Here is a 19,348-nt window from a genome sequence, read left to right on the forward strand (position 1 = left end):
CAAACGAACTTAATATAAATGATTTAAAAAGACTTTATACCTACACGATGATCTCACCCAAAATAAAAAAAAATTTGGAATTTTAATATTGCTCGTGAATTTCTACACGTAACAAAACATTGGGCTGCCTCGGTTTTGAGCAGTCGTGCTGGATTGCGCTCCGATTTGCTGTGTGTGATGGTTGTGCCGCGTGTCGTCTGATGATTCGCTTCAATTTGCTTGCCAACTCAGTTCGTGAAGAAAGCTCCCAGCAGCACGTGGAGCGAAACGTAGGACACGGTGCCGAAAGAGCACACGGCGGTGCACATCGGAGAGCAGTACAACACGCGGAGACAATCGCCGTTCATGAGCGCAGTGGATTCTTGCCTTGCTGTGCACTTCCACGACAACTCATCTGACAAAGCCACGCCTGCTTTTAACATAAACAGGGCATCTCACTTCAACTCACGATGGGCTAAATTGTGAAATATTTAGCGAGGGTTGTCATTGTGTGTATTTGTGTGCGTTTGTGTGTGTGTGTAAATTGTATTTGAATATCGGAGTACTAAATGACCTCTGTTTCTAGTGGCAGGGTTGGGATCGTTTGTGGCAAAGGGAGAGAGGTGGATTTAGAACTTCCCAGGTGGGGAGTGGGGGGGCGAAGGGGGGAGAGAGGAAGTGGGAGAAGGGTGGGGCGAGGTCCCACATTTCAAGGTTTTTAAATAGGGCCCGAGAGTAATGCATGGTAAATATCAATAAAATACCAATTTTCGGGGTCTCACGAGGGGCTGGGTCGATAGCCCCCCATCATCTCGCCTGGCAAGGGGGCAGCAAAAAAAAAACCCGGTAAATCTAAAAGAAATACGAACGGTTTGCAAAGCCTCGCTCTTCAAATTGCCTTTTACTACTCGGGTCGACTGCAACGCCACACCTCGTTACACACGGCCGCGAGGATTGCCCGCCGCTATCACCGCTGAGCCCGCGGCGTCCACGTTTCGAGCCTCAACGATGAATCAGGGCGGCGCGCAATTAGCCAAGGTCATCAAAGAGCGGAGTGACTTATGGGCCTGGGGGAGAGAGAGAGAGAGGGGAGGGAGAGGATGTATGTATGTATGTTGAACTTATTTCGCAAAGTACGTAGGCAACCGTCCTAATCGGATGTGCGGGGGGGGGGGGGGGGACAAAAAACTAAACACAAAAAGCGGTTCGAAAGAAATTCGTTTTCAATCTAATATGGGAAGGGAGAGGGTTCCAGACGGCCGCAGAAGCGCATCTGAAAGCGCATGATGCAACTGACCATCTTCGTTCGATAGCCATCCAAAAAGCCGCCGCTACCGGCATGACCGGAGTTCGCACGGAGTCATAAAATCTGCTCGTGTGCAGATTCTAGACGGGTCATTCCATCGGTTTTGCAGATACCCTAATTCAGCAGTGTTCAATGGCTCAGCCAAACGCCGGCGCTGCTGGCTGCGAGGATGATCGCAGTTCGCACCATGATGGCTTCTGCTCCTTGACGAGCTCAGCGAGCTTATTGGTGGCTCAAATTGTGGCGTGAACTCTTTGTGTGTGTGTGTGTAACGAGCGCGACCTTCCCGTAACGCGTTCTTTCGGCAACAGGAATCCAGTGCAGCTCGGCGGGCACTGACCGACGAGGATAAAACTGTTGTTCGCCAAATCGTTATCTCCGCTACTCCGGGGAGCCTTCGCTTTTTGACCGAGAGGAGGGCTTTAACGAGCTCCCGCACGGCGCGTTAAACACGGGGCCAGACCCTGAGCCGAAATGGAAATGCGCGCGCCGTCAATGGGCGGTGGCGGTGCGCGAAATTCCCCGGTGGATGGCCGCGCTGCTCTTTACGAAACGTGTTAAATACGGGGCCACTAAGTCCTGTAAGTGGTCGGCGATCTACACTGCCCGTTAGGGAAATATCCCCCCGCCCCGATCCGCGGAGCAGATCACCGCGAAGTTGTTGATGCGCTGCGACTCTCTCGTGCCGGGAGCGCCGCCCTCTCTCCTTCCCCGGTCGTCACCCACGTGACTTTACCGAAAGGACCAAGGAGTATGGATTCCTGCAGTCACGAAAGCTTCAAATCAAGACTGTGGTCGCTCGTGGGATTTTTCTCTTTTTTTCTTGTGTTCGTTTGGTAACTTTTTTGTCACGCTTCCCAAGCGAACTTTGCGAGTGTCGGTGCGTTCGCTCTGCCCGCGTGTTTCTAACAGTTGGGGCCGGGGGGTGGGCTGGTCACGATCATTCTCGTCGAGATACGATGCAACATTAACAAGCTATGAGTATTAAGTTGTGTTGCTGTTCGGGACTTATCCGAGAGAGAAATGGGTTGCCCAAGAAGAGTTGGTGATTAAAACAAAACAAAGAACATGACTAAGTGTTGTGTTGCCTTGCCGGCCATGGCGAAGAGGTCACGCGAAATCACATTCAAGGGCTGCCACATTCCTATGACACCTACACGGTATGTCCCAGACACGCATTTCACCATCCGAGGACTCGCCAGGCTCAATCCCTCCTCAGCTGCTGAGATCCGATGAGATCGGGCACGGTAGTGACGATTTGTTTTAGTACCCCCTCGCTTGGCACGGTTGGCTACGTACGGTGCGAAAGAAGTTCAACATACATACACTTGACCATAGGCAACAGAACGTGTGGAATTATCTCCCAGAAAACGATCGCTTGATTGAGAGCCGCGTATAGGGGAGCATAACGGCCCCAAAAATGCAACGGCAAATGCCCTCTTTTCCCTAATCGATGCCACTGGGCCCTGTGATTACGTGGGTCGGTAAGCATGAAATTATATCATAAGAGCCCTAAATCCCACAATTTTCCACAAAATAATAACTGCCTCGACTTCCAGTAACTGTCTGAAAATATGCAGCATGCTGCCTTTGTGCCACTTCAAACAAATGGATGGCAGTCTCTTTTGAGATGGGTTTCTTTTTTAAACAGAATAACGGGTTTTAATGGCAGTGACGTTGAGCGTTGGTGCCTTGTTTATCGCGCACTGCACTCTGAACATGGCAGTCGTTTACTCACAACAATATACACAGGAATAAGCTATATGTATTGTTTTATTCCCAGAGATATGTTGAATTGGGTGGAAATGATCCATCAGCAACATGGTTAGATTTAGCATCAACACAAATACAACCCTCTCCCTGGATAGCCTTAACAGACCGTTGGGGCAAGTGCTGTTTGCGACCATTTATGAAGGCCAACAGGGCACACGAGGGGGAGGGTGTCCAACACCACGCCCGGCCGCCTTTGTCTCCCTATTGGCGAAGGTCACATTCTGTCCACGTACTTTTATTGGCTGCTTTTAAATCGTACGAGAGATCCCGTAAGATGTCGTTGTATGGGGGGCGGGGGGAAACATCTAAGACGTGTACAATGCTTACGTTATCGTTAGTGAAGAGACTCATTGGCAGGCCGGGAGACGAAGAGAGGAACGCATGGATTCAAGGTTACGCACGAGTTGGAGACGTCCTCTCGAGTGTGGAGAAACGTCAGTGGGCCTGAGCAGCACGTGTGACGAGAAGGCACGATGGATGATGAACGAAGCTAAATAAGGAACGTGCCAGCGAGTACGACCACCACGGAGATGTTCGTATATGCACGTTGAACATGTATTTCGCACCGGACGTAGACAATCGTGGAGGTGCGGTGGGGGAGGATAACAAGCTAAACACAAAAAGCAGTTCTGAAAAAAAAATCGTTTTTCAAGCTAAAATTAAAAGTGCATGGCTACCAGTGGCTTCCTAATATAGGAAGGAAGAGCGTTCCAGACGGTCGCATAAACGCATCGGAAAGCGCGCGATGCAACTGACCGTCTTTGTCCGATAGCCAGCCAGAAGCCGCTCCTAGGAGAATGACCAGAGTTCGCATGGAGTCATGAAATCTGCTCGTGTGCAGATTCTAGACGGGTCATTCCATTACAGGACCACGAGAGGTGGCGACGGTTTTTCAGAGACCTCCATTCAGCGGTGGATAGATCACGGCTTTGTTTAGACGATAAAACGCATTTCTGCCACGGAAGCAAACTTCACAATTGCCACGGGAAATGCACAAAGCACGGAGGAAGGGGCTTTTCTTCTGGCAATTTCCCAATTTAATGGGTCGTTTGACCCGCGCTGATATGTAAAGCGGTGGACATTCAATGATCGGACGGCACCGCATCCACCGCCCCCACCCCCGTCACAGCCCCCCCCCCGCTCCCCTAACTCCCGACTCCTAAAAACCCATAACCTGACCCCATCACCTCATAAGGGCCCACGCGAGACTCGGGGCAATATGCAGACGCGTCAGATGTGTCAATGGAAAATCCAAGAGCAGAAGCGTAATAACCCTTAAACCACAATTGCGCGCGGAGAAATAATTCAACTGGAATAGGCTTCCCCCGCTATTGATTTAGTCAAACGTCAAGGCGCAGCCCTGCAATACCTTGCTGATGTCACTGCTGGCGGGTGGGCGGGCAGACGAAAAAATAACTTCCACCAAAGGAGATCCTCTCTCGCGGGTATTTTTGTTTACTCGTCCACACTGGCAACAAGACGTCTTGGAAGAAGAGGTGGGAGCAACCGAGACTTTACCGCACTACACGCGACTTGCCGATCGACTAACTGTGGTGTCACCCATTTAGACTGCTGGGCGAACAGAGGTGGGATGATTTGAGGAACCGATTTAGACTGTTGGGCGAACAGAGGTGGGATGATTTGAGGAACCGATTTAGACTGCTGGGCGAACAGAGGTGGGATGATTTGAGGAACCGATTTAGACTGCTGGGCGAACAGAGGTGGGATGATTTGAGGAACCGATTTAGACTGCTGGGCGAACAGAGGTGGGATGATTTGAGGAACCGATTTAGACTGCTGGGCGAACAGAGGTGGGATGATTTGAGGAACCGATTTAGACTGCTGGGCGAACAGAGGTGGGATGATTTGAGGAACCGATTTAGACTGCTGGGCGAACAGAAGTGGGATGATTTGAGGAACCGATTTAGACTGCTGGGCGAACAGAAGTGGGATGATTTGAGGAACCGATTTAGACTGCTGGGCGAACAGAGGTGGGATGATTTGAGGAACCGATTTAGACTGCTGGGCGAACAGAGGTGGGATGATTTGAGGAACCGATTTAGACTGCTGTCCTAACAGAGGTGGGATGATTTGAGGAAGCCACTGGAGCAATGCACTTTTAAATTTAGATTGAAAACTCATTTCTTCAGAACTCTAGGTTGCAAGTCCAGTGTGCTGACCTTTACACCACAGCAGCATCCACTCATCACCATGCAGTAAATAATGGTTTGAGCAGTGGCGCAGCGGTTAGCGTACTGATACTGATATCCACATGCCATGGCAGCAGTTCTGCCTAACCGTGACCAATGCATGCATGTTGAATTTCTTTCACGCCGTACGTAGCCAACAGTGCTAATTGGAGGTGCGGGGGAAGGACAACAAACTAAACACTAAAAGCAGTTCTACAGATATGAGATTTCAATGCAGAGTGTTTAAAAGTGCGAAGCTCTAGTGACTTTCTAATATCGGGAGGAAGAGCGTTCCAGACGGCCGCAGAAGCGCATTTGTAAGCGCGCGATGCAGTGGCCGTCTTTGTTCGATGGCCAGCCAAAAAAGCAGCTACTGACAAGGATGCTGGTTTATGCTCCTTGACGAGATGAACAAGGTATTGTGGTTCATTCGTGGCAAGCAATTCGTGTGTTTGTGCGTGTAACGAGTGCGACCTTCCAATGCATTCGTTCGGCAACACGGAAGCCAGCTCAGCGAGCACGTGGGGACAGTTTGACACCGCGCGTGGCACAGGGAAGCCATCGTCCACTTGTGAATGGAGAATGGTTGAGCTGTTGTTGTTGCTGCTGCTTTTTTGTACTAAATGACAATGTAGTGGCGTATTCTTGGTTCTTTCGGTAAAGTCACGTAGAAGGGAAATAATACAATGATACAAATAAACTATAATAAGATAAAATCCTCACGACGTTTCGGCCACAACGCAAGCAGCCGTCCTCAGGTGAAGAACAGGGCTGTCGGAAAGACAGCGTCCTTATTTCCCTTCTATGTGACTTTACCGAAAGAACCAAGAAGATGAATCCCTGCATTCACGAAAGCTTCAAATCGAAATTTAATGAATAGATTATCGGAGCATGTTTGTTTGCATGTGCCACTACAAGTACCACGTGTGGTTCATGCCGACTTGATTCCTCGCAAAAGCTTTATATTTGGTATTCTTGGGTCTTTCGGAAAAGTCACGTGCGTTGCGATCGAAACGTCGTAGTTTTTCTGTTATTTTTTATTCTTTTGTTTGAACCTATCTACGTGACTTTACAGAAAGACCCAAGAATAGGAATTCCTGCAGTCACGAAAGCTTTAAGTCAAGATTTATATTTGGTTTTTGGACATCTTAACACCTGTTGTATTGCCAGAAAGGGTCAAACTTATTCTTATTTTTTCATACTTTGATCGAAACGTGTGGGATACTCGTCACGTGTCTCTCCCACCGGGCAATGTTAATAAAGGATGAGCGGCGATGATTTTGTGACCCAGGCTCATGAAACCACTGCCAACGAAGTCCCTAAACGGCGTCGCCTTTTTAGACTTTGACATTTATTAACTGCCCTGCTACACTCTCGCCATTCGTAAGACTCGAGACCTAAATGTCAGAAAGCCAATTCGTTTCGTGTTTTTGTTTATACATTCAGGTGCTAAAGATCTTTTGTTAATCCACTGCTCGATAGTTTATGCTCTTCGACGAGATCAGCAAGGGTTGATGAATCTACCCGTTCGGATTTTGAGTGTGGGTATTCTGCCTTCCTGCCACGTGCCAAGCATTCAAAATAAAACATTTAAAACAACTATCTACCGTATTAACTTTTGATTTAAAGCTTTCGTGACTGCAGGGATTCATATTCTTGGTTTTTTCGGTAAAGTCACGTAGAAGGAAAAGAATACAATAATACAAATATAAAACAATAAAAATGATCTTATTTATATTATTTTATTATTTCCCTTCTACGTGACTTTACCGAAAGAACCAAGAATATGTACCGTATTCTTAAGAGCGGTTGTGTGGGTGACCACTGCGAATATTTGAGCTGCTCCAGGCTGCTCTGGGACCATGTTGCGGCCAGCATAATGCATTGTTCTACTGTACTATCCTCCTATGTCTATGCTCCCCACCTTCAGCAAAAAGCGGACTGACCAGCGTGACGAAGCACGGTCGAGTTAAGTCCCACAATCCGCGTGGCATGGGGCAGGCCCTCATCCGGCAATGGAATATTCAAAGCGGCGCACGTGTACACAGTGCCGGATTAAGCTCGTACGGGGCCTGTAGGATGTGTTATTAAGGGGCCCTGAATTAAAAAAAATATATATATTAAAACACACATTTTTTTACTTGCACAGTAAAGTAATTGTATCTCTTCATTTGCTATACAGACAGATACTACGACGAATCGTGAGCCTTAATCACCCAGTCGTTCATAAAAGTTGAAGGCAGTACAGTACTCTAGTAATAGAGCAAGTGCAGAATCACTGAACCGGAATTGATAGCTTGAAAGCATACTCATTGTTTTTTTCGGTAAAGTCACGTATGTAAAAATAAAATATAATTTAAATTAATACATTTATTTTATTTATATTAATATTTTATTTATTAAAATCCTATTTTATTTATTTACATTTTATTTTATTTCTACATACGTGACTTTACCGAAAAAAAACAATGAGTATTATTTCTGCAGTCACGAAAGCTTCAATTCTAGATTTAGCTTGAAAGCATTTAGCGCGGGGCCCTTGAAAGTGCGGGGCCCGTAGCTACTACACGTGCAGCTACTACACGTGCAGCTACTACACGTGCAGCTACTACACGTGCAGCTACTACACGTGCAGCTACTACACGTGCAGCTACTACACGTGCAGCTACTACACGTGCAGCTACTACACGTGCAGCTACTACACGTGCAGCTACTACACGTGCAGCTACTACACGTGCAGCTACTACACGTGCAGCTACTACACGTGTAGCTACTTGTGCTACCGGGATAATCCGGCTCTGGGTGTACATTATCTCTCTCAGGGGTCGGCAACCTGACCTGCTGAGCCGCATGATTTGGCTTTTTAAGGGCACCTTCTGCGTGGCGTTACTCACATCGCATTGTGGCTCTTGAGATGTTGCGTTTATTTGGGTTTTTTTTCTTCCGAATTCGAGAAAAAATATCTCTTTTAAAATCCTTTATATTAAGTTCACTTGCTTGCGCGCTTACGACCGTGCAAATCTTTCGGTCGTTTTTTAACCCACTTCCCGTGATCCAATCGAGCTGACATTTTGCACACAGACTCGTTGTGCGTGACAATTAATTTTCGTGAAATTCTTTTCCAAAATTTTACACTTTTTAGGATTTTTTTTATATTTAATTATCAATTGCTTAATGATGCCAGGCAATCATCTGACCAATAGGTGGCAGCCATCTCAAGCCAGAGGACGAGAGGACTCTAGCCGCCACGCATATAAAGGATTTATAGTGAAAAACTTTGTTTTTACGGGTCCTGATCTGTATTGTACAGATGCGAATCTATACGAGTGGCTCGAACTGGCGAGTGCCATTGGAATGTGGAATTTCCACCGCCGTCTCTGGGCCAATGAGGGAGATGTGCGCTCCAAGAACATCAATGGCACGCTGGGAGTGGCATTCGGGGGAGGCTTTGATTCGCGTGAAAATCTCGATGCACGGCACAAATCTAATCGGGGGGCGGCCACCGCCTTCAAAAGGCGGCTGAGTGAAATGTCTCTCTGCGGGACGACCTGCAAAGTGATTTATATTTTGATTTTCCAGCGATTGAATTTCCCACGTGGTCTTGCTCGCAATCCTAGAAATTGACGCATATGCAGGCACTTTGCAAACGTTCACGCACGAAACAAAGACAAAGATCCCCCCCGCTTCGTATAGGCACACGCGTCGTTGGGGCAAGTGCTGTTAGCGAGTAGCTATGAAGAGGGGGCGGTGGGTGACCAATACCACGCGCACGGCCGCATTTGCCTCCCCAAGGTGTTGATGTGCACACATCGCACTAGGTACTCTTTTAAGGCTGAGGCGACCCAGGGGAGGCCCAGGACCGGCTCAAATGATTCGCCACCGTTATTGGTCGTGAGCGAGAATCGAACTCGGGCCCGCCGTGCGCTAACCACTGCGCCACCACTCCCCACACAATAACATCAACCGCCGTTCGCCACTAAGTGGCGGTGACGTCACCACGACGCTTGTGCCAGGCTAGGTGCACTTTAAGGCCACGTTAGGTGTCGAACGCCCGCTGGCAGGAGGTCACGGCACAAACCCAGGTGCCAATGGGTTTGCTGACTGAAATGACTGGAACACCACACACAGGCACACGAAACACGAGCTACCCACGTACGTTGTGGAGGTCATGAACACATTCCTGCGGAGGGAGCTGGTAGGAACGTCGGGTTGCTCGGTCAATGGCCAGGGACAACGGCGGCGTGGTGTATTCCGCAAATATGGCCGACTGTGAGGGCGAGCACAATCCGGCGTGAGTAGGTTAAACGTTGAGTTTTATAAGGGCACCACGGGGTGACCAGCCCCTCCCCACCCAGCCCCACCTCCCCACCCAGATCCTCCCTACCCTCCCCACCCAGCCCCTCCCCACCCTCCCCACTCAGCCCCTCCCCACCCTCCCCACCCAGCCCCTCCCTCCCCACCCAGCCCCTCCCTGCACGACGGACACAATAATCCCCTGTGGGCTGATGTAACCAGGAGGTTCCTACCAGTAAAATGGGTTTAATGAAGGAAAGCAGCCACGTGATTGATTTAGCAAACAGCGGCAGTGGGCAGCCTGCGAGAACAACCTCTTGAGCGGTGGCTTGGGAGGTACACTGAGTTTCTAGCTGTAAGCACGATACATTCCTGCACTCTTCGGACACATCGATATCTATAGCTCAATACAATTTAAATGAATTTGGCGGAGAGAAAAAAATAAGTGGAAGTACTTTTATTGTGAATATTTGTTCTCAGCTTGCGTTGGGTACATCGTTAAAAAGAACGTATTTTTTAATAAATAGATGTCGTGGTCTTTGTCCAAATCTTATTCCAGTTGTGCTACTATCAAGGTCGCACCATGAGGCGCAGATTCTGTTTGGAGTTCTCACATTGCAGCAGCGTGTCAAAACGTGGCTCTGTGTAGGTACATCTCGTAGAAATAATTCTGAGATCCTTTAAAACTATAAATTATGAAACTATTTTTTTATTTTACCAGGTAAGGCCCACTGAGTTGTATAGGTCGTTTTCAGAAGCGACCTGGCCACAAATAATAGCTCAACGAAGTGTCTTATCACGTGGAAATGTATAGCAGACTAATTACTCCGAACGCGTGACGTTGATTCTAAATGTGGAGGGAAACACCGCAGAACCCGGCGAACAAATCCACGCGACCACGGGGAGAGAGACACGCAAACTCCAAATATACAGACGTTAGAGTCGGAAACCAGACCCACGACTTCGTGTATACCAAGCGAGGTAGTTAACGCCTCGCCTCGCATTCAAGGCGAACTTTTCCGCGCACTGTCCCCCGTAGATAAACGCTTGATAGCTCATCGGGTTCCTCCTGCAGTATAACTAAAAATACAAATTCCGAGTATGTTTGTCGTATGACGGTGACACCGCTGACATGCTGTGAACTCCTCAGAGCTCGAATTCAACGTCAACTTGAGAACCCGGTTTACCTGGAACCCCAACCCAGGCTTGAACCCCAACTCAAACTTGAACCCCAACCCGGACTTGAACCCCAACCCAGACTTGAACCCCAACTCAGACCTGAACCCCAACCCAGACCTGAACCCCAACTCAGACCTGAACCCCAACCCAGACTTGAACCCAGACTTGAACCCAACCCAGACCTGAACCCCAACCCAGACCTGAACCCCAACTCAGACCTGAACCCCAACCCAGACTTGAACCCAGACTTGAACCCAACCCAGACCTGAACCCCAACCCAGACTTGAACCCAGACTTGAACCCAACCCAGACCTGAACCCCAACCCAGACTTGAACCCAGACTTGAACCCAACCCAGACCTGAACCCCAACCCAGACTTGAACCCAGACTTGAACCCAACCCAGACCTGAACCCCACCCAGACCTGAACCCCAACCCAGACTTGAACCCCAACTGAGACTTGAACCCCAACTGAGACCTGAACCCCAACTCAGACATGAACCCCAACCCAGACTTGAACCCAACCCAGACTTGAACCTAGGTTCTCAAACACGCCGGGTCAGCGCCCTTGTCCCCAAGCTACGCAGGCACCGCCTTGAAGAGATGCACGTCATGTGTGTGTGTTTTTCAATCCGTTAATTCAATCAGCCAAAAAATAAAAACCGCACGTTTCATCATGATTTAGATAAACAACGACATTTATTTAAGCGAAACACAAGTTTGGAAACTGAAACCCTGCGTTAGAGGGACACGGAGCAGACAAACAGACCACGTGGCATCACAGAAACGCGACGGGGCGAGCTTCTGGGGAAGAGGCTTTGGGGTTGCCACTGCGGAATGGGTTTCAGGGCGGGGATGGCAGCGGGGGGGGGGGGGGGGTTACGCAGCAGCTGCGATCCACTGCTGGATGAGTGGCCAAATGGGGTTACAGAAACAGGGTGGCGCGAGGTTAATGAGAGGAGTTGGTGACTGGAGGGGTTTTTGAGAGCGTAGTGGGTGTGGGGTCTTGAGAGAGTGGTGGGTGTGGGGTGTTGAGAGAGTGGTGGGTGTGGGGTGATGAGAGAGTGGTGGGTGTGGGGTCTTGAGAGAGTGGTGGGTGTGGGGTGTTGAGAGAGTGGAGGGTGTGGGGTGATGAGAGAGTGGTGGGTGTGGGGTCTTGAGAGAGTGGTGGGGTGTTGAGAGAGTGGTGGGTGTGGGGTGATGAGAGAGTGGTGGGTGTGGGGTGATGAGAGAGTGGTGGGTGTGGGGTGTTGAGAGAGTGGTGGGTGTGGGGTGATGAGAGAGTGGTGGGTGTGGGGTGTTGAGAGAGCGGTGGGTGTGGGGTGTTGAGAGAGTGGTGGGTGTGGGGTGATGAGAGAGTGGTGGGTGTGAGGTGTTGAGAAAGTGGTGGGTGTGGGGTGATGAGAGAGTGGTGGGTGTGGGGTGTTGAGAGAGTGGTGGGTGTGGGGTGATGAGAGAGTGGTGGGTGTGGGGTGTTGAGAGAGTGGTGGGTGTGGGGTGTTGAGAGAGTGGTGGGTGTGGGGTGTTGAGAGAGCGGTGGGTGTGGGGTGTTGAGAGAGTGGTGGGTGTGGGGTGATGAGAGAGTGGTGGGTGTGGGGTGATGAGAGAGTGGTGGGTGTGGGGTGATGAGAGAGTGGTGGGTGTGGGGTGATGAGAGAGTGGTGGGTGTGGGGTGTTGAGAGAGTGGTGGGTGTGGGGTGATGAGAGAGTGGTGGGTGTGGGGTGTTGAGAGAGCTGGTGGGTGTGGGGTGTTGAGAGAGTGGTGGGTGTGGGGTGATGAGAGAGTGGTGGGTGTGGGGTGTTGAGAGAGTGGTGGGTGTGGGGTGTTGAGAGAGTGGTGGGTGTGGGGTGTTGAGAGAGTGGTGGGTGTGGGGTGATGAGAGAGTGGTGGGTGTGGGGTGTTGAGAGAGTGGTGGGTGTGGGGTGTGAGAGAGTGTGGGTGTGGGGTGATGAGAGAGTGGTGGGTGTGGGTGTTGAGAGAGCGGTGGGTGTGGGGTGTTGAGAGAGTGGTGGGTGTGGGGTGTTGAGAGAGCGGTGGGTGTGGGGTGTTGAGAGAGTGGTGGGTGTGGGGTGATGAGAGAGTGGTGGGTGTGGGTGTGATGAGAGAGTGTGGGTGTGGGGTGTTGAGAGAGTGGTGGGTGTGGGTGTGAGAGAGTGGGTGGTGTGGGGTGTTGAGAGAGTGTGGGTTGGGGGTGTTGAGAGAGTGTGTTGGGTGTGGGGTGGGTTGAGAGATGGTGGTGGTGGGGTGGTGAGAGAAGTGGTGGGTGTGGGGTGTTTGAGAGAGGGGTGGGTGTGGGGTGTTGAGAGAGTGGTGGGTGTGGGTGTTGAGATGAGTGGTGGGTGTGGGGTGTTGAGAGAGTGGTGGGTGTGGGTTGTTGAGAGAGTGGTGGGTGTGTGGGTTGTTGAGAGGAGTGGTGGGTGTGGGGGTCTTTTTGATGAGAGAGTGGTGGGGTGTGGGGTGTTTGAGAGAGTGGTGGGTGTGGGGTGTTGAGAGAGTGGTGGGTGTGGGGTGTTTGAGAGCAGTGGTGGGTGTGGGGTGTTGAGAGAGTGGTGGGTGTGGGGTGTTGAGAGAGTGGTGGGTGTGGGGTGTTGAGAGAGTGGTGGGTGTGGGGTGTTGAGAGTGGTGGGTGTGGGGTGTTGAGAGAGTGGTGGTGTGGGGTGTTGAGAGAGTAGTGTGGGGTGATGAGAGAGTGGTGGGTGTGGGGTGTTGAGAGAGTAGTGGTGTGGGGTGTTGAGAGAGTGGTGGGGTGGGTGTTGAGAGAGTGGTGGGTGTGGGGTGATGAGAGAGTGGTGGGTGTGGGGTGTTGAGAGAGTACTGGGTGTGGGGTGTTGAGAGAGTGGTGGGTGTGGGGTGTTGAGAGAGTGGTGGTGTGGGGTGTTGAGAGAGTGGTGGGTGTGGGTGTGAGAGAGTGGTGGGTGTGTGTGAGAGAGTGGTGGGTGTGGGGTGTTGAGAGCGTGGTGGGTGTGGGGTGTTGAGAGCGTGGTGGGTGTGGAGTGTAGAGAGTGGTGGGTGTGGGTGTTGAGAGACTGGTGGGTGGTGGGTGTGGAGTGTTGAGAGAGTGGTGGGTGTGGGGTGTTGAGAGAGTGGTGGGTGTGGAGTGTTGAGAGAGTGGTGGGTGTGGGGTGTTGAGAGAGTGGTGGGTGTGGGGTGTTGAGAGAGTGGTGGGTGTGGAGTGTTGAGAGAGTGGTGGGTGTGGAGTGTTGAGAGAGTGGTGGGTGTGGGGTGTTGAGTGCGTGGTGGGTGTGGGGTGTTGAGAGAGTGGTGGGTGTGGGGTGATGAGAGAGTGGTGGGTGTGGGGTGATGAGAGAGTACTGGGTGTGGGGTGTTGAGAGAGTGGTGGGTGTGGGGTGTTGAGAGAGTGGAGGGTGTGGGGTGTTGAGAGAGTGGTGGGTGTGGGGTGTTGAGAGAGTGGTGGGTGTGGGGTGTTGAGAGAGTGGAGGGTGTGGGGTGTTGAGAGAGTGGTGGGTGTGGGGTGTTGAGAGCGTGGTGGGTGTGGGGTGTTGAGAGCGTGGTAGGTGTGGGATGTTGAGAGAGTGGTGGGTGTGGGGTGTTGAGAGAGTGGTGGGTGTGGGGTGTTGAGAGAGTGGTGGGTGTGGGGTGTTGAGAGAGTGGTGGGTGTGGGGTGATGAGAGAGTGGTGGGTGTGGGGTGTTGAGAGAGCGGTGGGTGTGGGGTGTTGAGAAAGTGGTGGGTGTGGGGTGTTGAGAGAGTGGTGGGTGTGGGGTGTTGAGAGAGTGGAGGGTGTGGGGTGTTGAGAGACTGGTGGGTGTGGGGTGTTGAGAGAGTGGTGGGTGTGGGTGTTGAGAGAGTGGTGGGTGTGGGGTGTTGAGAGAGTGGAGGGTGTGGGGGTGTTGAGAGACTGGTGGGTGTGGGGTGTTGAGAGAGTGGTGGGTGTGGGGTGTTGAGAGAGTGGTGGGTGTGGGGTGATGAGAGAGTGGAGGGTGTGGGGTGTTGAGAGAGTGGTGGGTGTGGGGTGTTGAGAGAGTGGAGGGTGTGGGGTGTGAGAGAGTGGTGGGTGTGGGGTGTTGAGAGCGTGGTAGGTGTGGGATGTTGAGAGAGTGGTGGGTGTGGGGTGTTGAGAGAGTGGTGGGTGTGGGGTGTTGAGCGAGTGGTGGGTGTGGGGTGTTGAGAGAGTGGTGGGTGTGGGGTGATGAGAGAGTGGTGGGTGTGGGGTGTTGAGAGAGCGGTGGGTGTGGGGTGTTGAGAGAGTGGTGGGTGTGGGGTGTTGAGAGAGTGGTGGGTGTGGGGTGATGAGAGAGTGGTGGGTGTGGGGTGTTGAGAGAGTGGTGGGTGTGGGGTGTTGAGAGAGTGGAGGGTGTGGAGTGTTGAGAGAGTGGAGGGTGTGGAGTGTTGAGAGAGTGGTGGGTGTGGGGTGTTGAGAGAGTGGAGGGTGTGTGGTGATGAGAGAGTGGTGGGTGTGGGGTGTTGAGAGAGTGGTGGGTGTGGGGTGTTGAGAGAGTAGTGGGTGTGGGGTGTTGAGAGAGTGGTGGGTGTGGGGTGTTGAGAGAGTGGTGGGTGTAGGGTGTTGAGAGAGTGGTGGGTGTGGGGTGTTGAGAGAGTGGTGGGTGTGGGGTGTTGAGAGAGTGGTGGGTGTGGGGTGTTGAGAGAGTGGTGGGTGTGGGGTGTTGAGAGAGTGGTGGGTTTGGAGTGTTCAGAGAGTGGAGGGTGTGGAGTGTTGAGAGCGTGGTGGGTGTGGGGTGTTGAGAGCGTGGAGGATGTGGGGTGTTGAGAGAGTGGTGGGTGTGGGGTGTTGAGAGAGTGGTGGGTGTGGGGTGTTGATAGCGTGGTGGGTGTGGGGTGTTGAGAGAGTGGTGGGTGTGGGGTGATGAGAGAGTGGAGGGTGTGGGGTGATGAGAGCGTGGTGGGCGTGGGGGTATTGAGAGAGTGGTGGGTGTGGAGTGTTGATTGAGTAGTGGGCGTGGGGTCTTCAGATCGTGGTGGGTGTGGGATCTTGAGATCGTGGTGGGTGTGGGATCTTGAGAGCGTGGTGGGTGTGGGCTCTTGAGAGAATAGTGGGTAGTGTTGGTGAGTGCTGGCGCTGCTGGTTTGGTGCCCTCGTGGCGATGAGGGGTGGTGTCGTCCGCGTCGCTGCGGTCACTTCTTGCGGCCGAAGCGCTGGGGCATGGCGCGCATCCAGAACTTCTCCGCCGGCGCTCCCCAGCTACGCCGGTAGAAGAGGTTGGGCGGAACGTCCTCGTCGGCGTTCGATCCACGGCCAAATCTGCACGGAGCGCAAACACGGGGGGCCCGGCGAGGAATAGAGTCCTTATCGAATTGGTTACACATTTGAGTCTGTTCAAGTGTAAAAGGTCAGGGTGCCATTTTAACACGTAGGTTTTCGCGACCAATATCATCCATAAGAGGTTTTTTTTGGTCCCATTCGAACCTCGTTTGTCAGTAGCAAAATATGATCATTGGTTTTTTTACCCTTTTATCTGGCAACAAAACTGACACCTTTTTTGGCGTCATCTGGTCCAACACCATGTGAGACTAGGCTCTAAGAAAATTATATTCTTAATTTTTTTCGGTAATGTCACGTAGGTAAAAAAGATTTTTTTTTATTTTACTTTTATTAATTTTAATTAAAAAAATTACCTACGTGACTTTACCGAAAAAACCTAAGAATATGAATCCTTGCAGTCACGAAAGCTTCAAATCTAGAATCTAAGAAAGTTGTCTCGGGTGTGGACCAATCAATTTCAAGGACAATGCATACATTATCAAAGTTATGTTTTTTTTGTTTGCATTCCGACCGCAGGTATTGTGGTCAATGCAAACATGACTCCTTGTAAAAAAAGGTGTCAGTTTTGTTGCCAGATTAAAGGGTAAAAAACCAATTATCAGGTTTTTTCGGGTTAGATCGCGTAAATATATAATGTGTCGTTAGTGACGAATTGGCGTGTTTTGTTTACGTGACAACACTTACTAGTTGGCTGTGTCGGGTGGTGGCGGGTTTAACGACACATTTATATATTTAAGCGATCTAACCCAAAAAAGCCTATATTATGGGTAAGGGTTCCGCTAGGGGTTCACGCCTGTCCGGGCCTAATCGGATTCTGTGTTCGGGTGGCCTTTTCACAACTGTGGGCACACAGTGGCCTGCTCTTGCCAATGACGCCACGGTTACCTGTTTTCTTTTACGCGCATTGTGAAGTGAATGTGTTCTTTATGCCTTTAATTTCTGTGAATGTGCAACCGCAGCATTAACCAGGGCGGCCGGTCGCTTTGAACCTCGTAGACAAATGGACAACTTCAACGCTGGGCACTCGAGCGTGAACGGTGGGACGAGGTTGGACTTGAACGTGGAATTGAGTTGGTGAAAGGAATTAAAACAACAATTCGGGTTTTCAGAGCGTGGAGGGTGTGGCCAGGTCGCTTCTGAAAAAGGCTTGATAGCTCAGTGGGCCTTACCTGGTAAAATATTTGTTTTTGTTTAAGAGTAGTTTAGGTTATTACGTTGAATTTGCATTCCAATATCGCCTCTTTGTTGACTTAGAACACTTAATATTAAAGACAAAGACGTTTCATTTATTTCCCAAAGCTTTTTGAATGAAAATAACCGCGCTTCTTTAGAAGTCAGAGAGTCTGTTTCACTAGACTATATGGTCGTACTCTTACAACTTCAACACACACAGTGGTGCTGCGTTCAATACACGTACAGCACCATCAACTGCTATCAGACGCTGTCTGAAGCCAGCGGTCAATCTGGGATTGAACTCAGGTGTTCATGGTGGTGTGGGGAGCGGTAGTGTAGCGATTAGCGCGCTGCGCTACGAACCCGGCGACCCGAGTTCGATTCCCGCTCACGGCCAACACCAGTGACGATTATCTGAACCGGTCCCGGGCCTCCCCTAGGTCGACTCAGCCTCAAATGAGTACCTGGTGCGGTGTGTAGACATCGTCACTAGGGAGACAAAGGCGGTCGGGCGTGGTGCTGGCCACCCGCCCCCTCGTGTGCCGTGCCGGCCTTCATAGGTGCTCGCTAACAGCACTTGCCCCTACAGTCTGTTAAGGCTATATGGGGGATCTTTGTGTGTGCATGGAGCTGTGATCTCGACCGCAGGTGTTCGAAATTGACTGGCTTCTTCGCAGAACCGGAATTGAACGCCTGGTGTGCGAGCACGTGGTGCTGTCACACCTGAAGCGCGGTGGCGCAGGCTGCGCTACGAAACCCGGTCACCCGAGTTCGAAGCCCGCTCACGATCAATGACAGTGGTCAATGATCCTGGGCCTTTTCCAGGTCGACTCAGCCTCAAATGAGTAACCTGGTGCGGCCGGGCGTGATGCTGGCACCCCCCCCCCCCCCCCGCGTGTGCCGTCTCGTTCTTCATAGGTGGCTACTCGCTAACGGCACTTGCCCCCCCCCCATGGTCTGTTCAGGCCAACTGCCAAATCGCTGTCTATGGTACTGACATTAGGACAAACCGCCACTTTTTCAAATTTTTTTTTCTGTGGATGTCACACCTGATGGTGATGATTGCTTGTGTTGCAGTCGAAACGTCGAGAACCAAGAATATGGATCTTTCATCTTCTTGGTTCTTTCGGTAAAGTCACGTAGAAGGGAAATAATAAAATAATAAAAATAAAACATAATAAAATAATTCTCACGACGTTTCGGCCACAACGCAAGCATCCTTCCTCAGGTGAAGAACGTCGTGAGAATTATTTTATTATGTTTTATTTTTATTATTTTATTATTTCCCTTCTACGTGACTTTACCGAAAGAACCAAGAAGATGAATCCCTGCAGTCACGAAAGCTTTAAATCGAAATTTAATATGGATCTTTGTTTATTTTGATGGGACGCACCAGCTCTGGGCTGGCATAACAACCCAGGGGTTTTCGCAGCGGCGGGCGCGGGCGTCTCTGCATTCGCACGGTGCGCCGAACGCAGTTGACCGCTGGCGGTGAGTTGGGTGATGGGGGGGGGGAGGTGGAGGTGAAGCTGAGTCCACGGCGCTCACCGTTGTGGCTGGAAGAGGGACGATGGTCCATCGCGTCCGAACCGCTGGGGGAAGTGCACGAAGGCGCGGGCCAGGCGGCCGAGCAGCAGCTGTTCGGACGAGGAGGGAACCGCGACGTCCGGAGAAGCGCGGTCGAAACTATCCCGGTAAGGGTCCTCGTGGACACTCTGCACACACACACACATACACACAAACACGTGTGTGTGTGCACACAGACATGTGTGTGTGTGTGCACACAAACACGCGTGTGTGTGTGTGCACGAGGCGGCGGTGGTAATATAGTGGTGACGATGATGATGGTGATGCATACGTGTACACAAAGTGGTGGTGGTGATGCACACACAGTGGTGAAAGTACATAGCACATAAATGCACATGCGATACATAGCACGTGCACACACACACACACGTGTGTGCACGAAGCGGCGGTGGTAGTATAGTGGTGACGATGATGGTGATGCACACGTGTACACAATGTAGAGGTGGTAATGCACACGTGTGTGCACGAAGCGGCGGTGGTAGTATAGTGGTGATGATGATTATGTGTACACAAAGTAGAGGTGGTGATGATGCACACGTGTACACAAATCGGTGGTGGTCATGATGCACACACAGTGGTGAGAGTACATAGCACATACACGTATGTGCACGAGGCGGCGGTGGTAGTA

At 51.1% G+C, this 19,348-nt stretch overlaps 1 long non-coding RNA gene across 1 annotated transcript in view; it reads left to right on the forward strand.

Moving 5' to 3' along the window:
• Positions 1–18,362: 18,362 nt before the first annotated feature.
• Positions 18,363–19,348, forward strand: part of LOC133349691 (uncharacterized) — a 60,613-nt gene continuing 59,627 nt past the window's right edge. Inside the window, exon 1 of the long non-coding RNA XR_009755976.1 lies at positions 18,363–18,827. This is a non-coding gene — a long non-coding RNA (uncharacterized LOC133349691). The remainder of the gene's footprint in view (positions 18,828–19,348) is intronic.

Source organism: Lethenteron reissneri, chromosome 31 (assembly GCF_015708825.2).
Source record: "Lethenteron reissneri isolate LAM-NWPU_2019-01 chromosome 31, ASM1570882v1, whole genome shotgun sequence".
NCBI classification, from domain to species: domain Eukaryota; kingdom Metazoa; phylum Chordata; class Hyperoartia; order Petromyzontiformes; family Petromyzontidae; genus Lethenteron; species Lethenteron reissneri.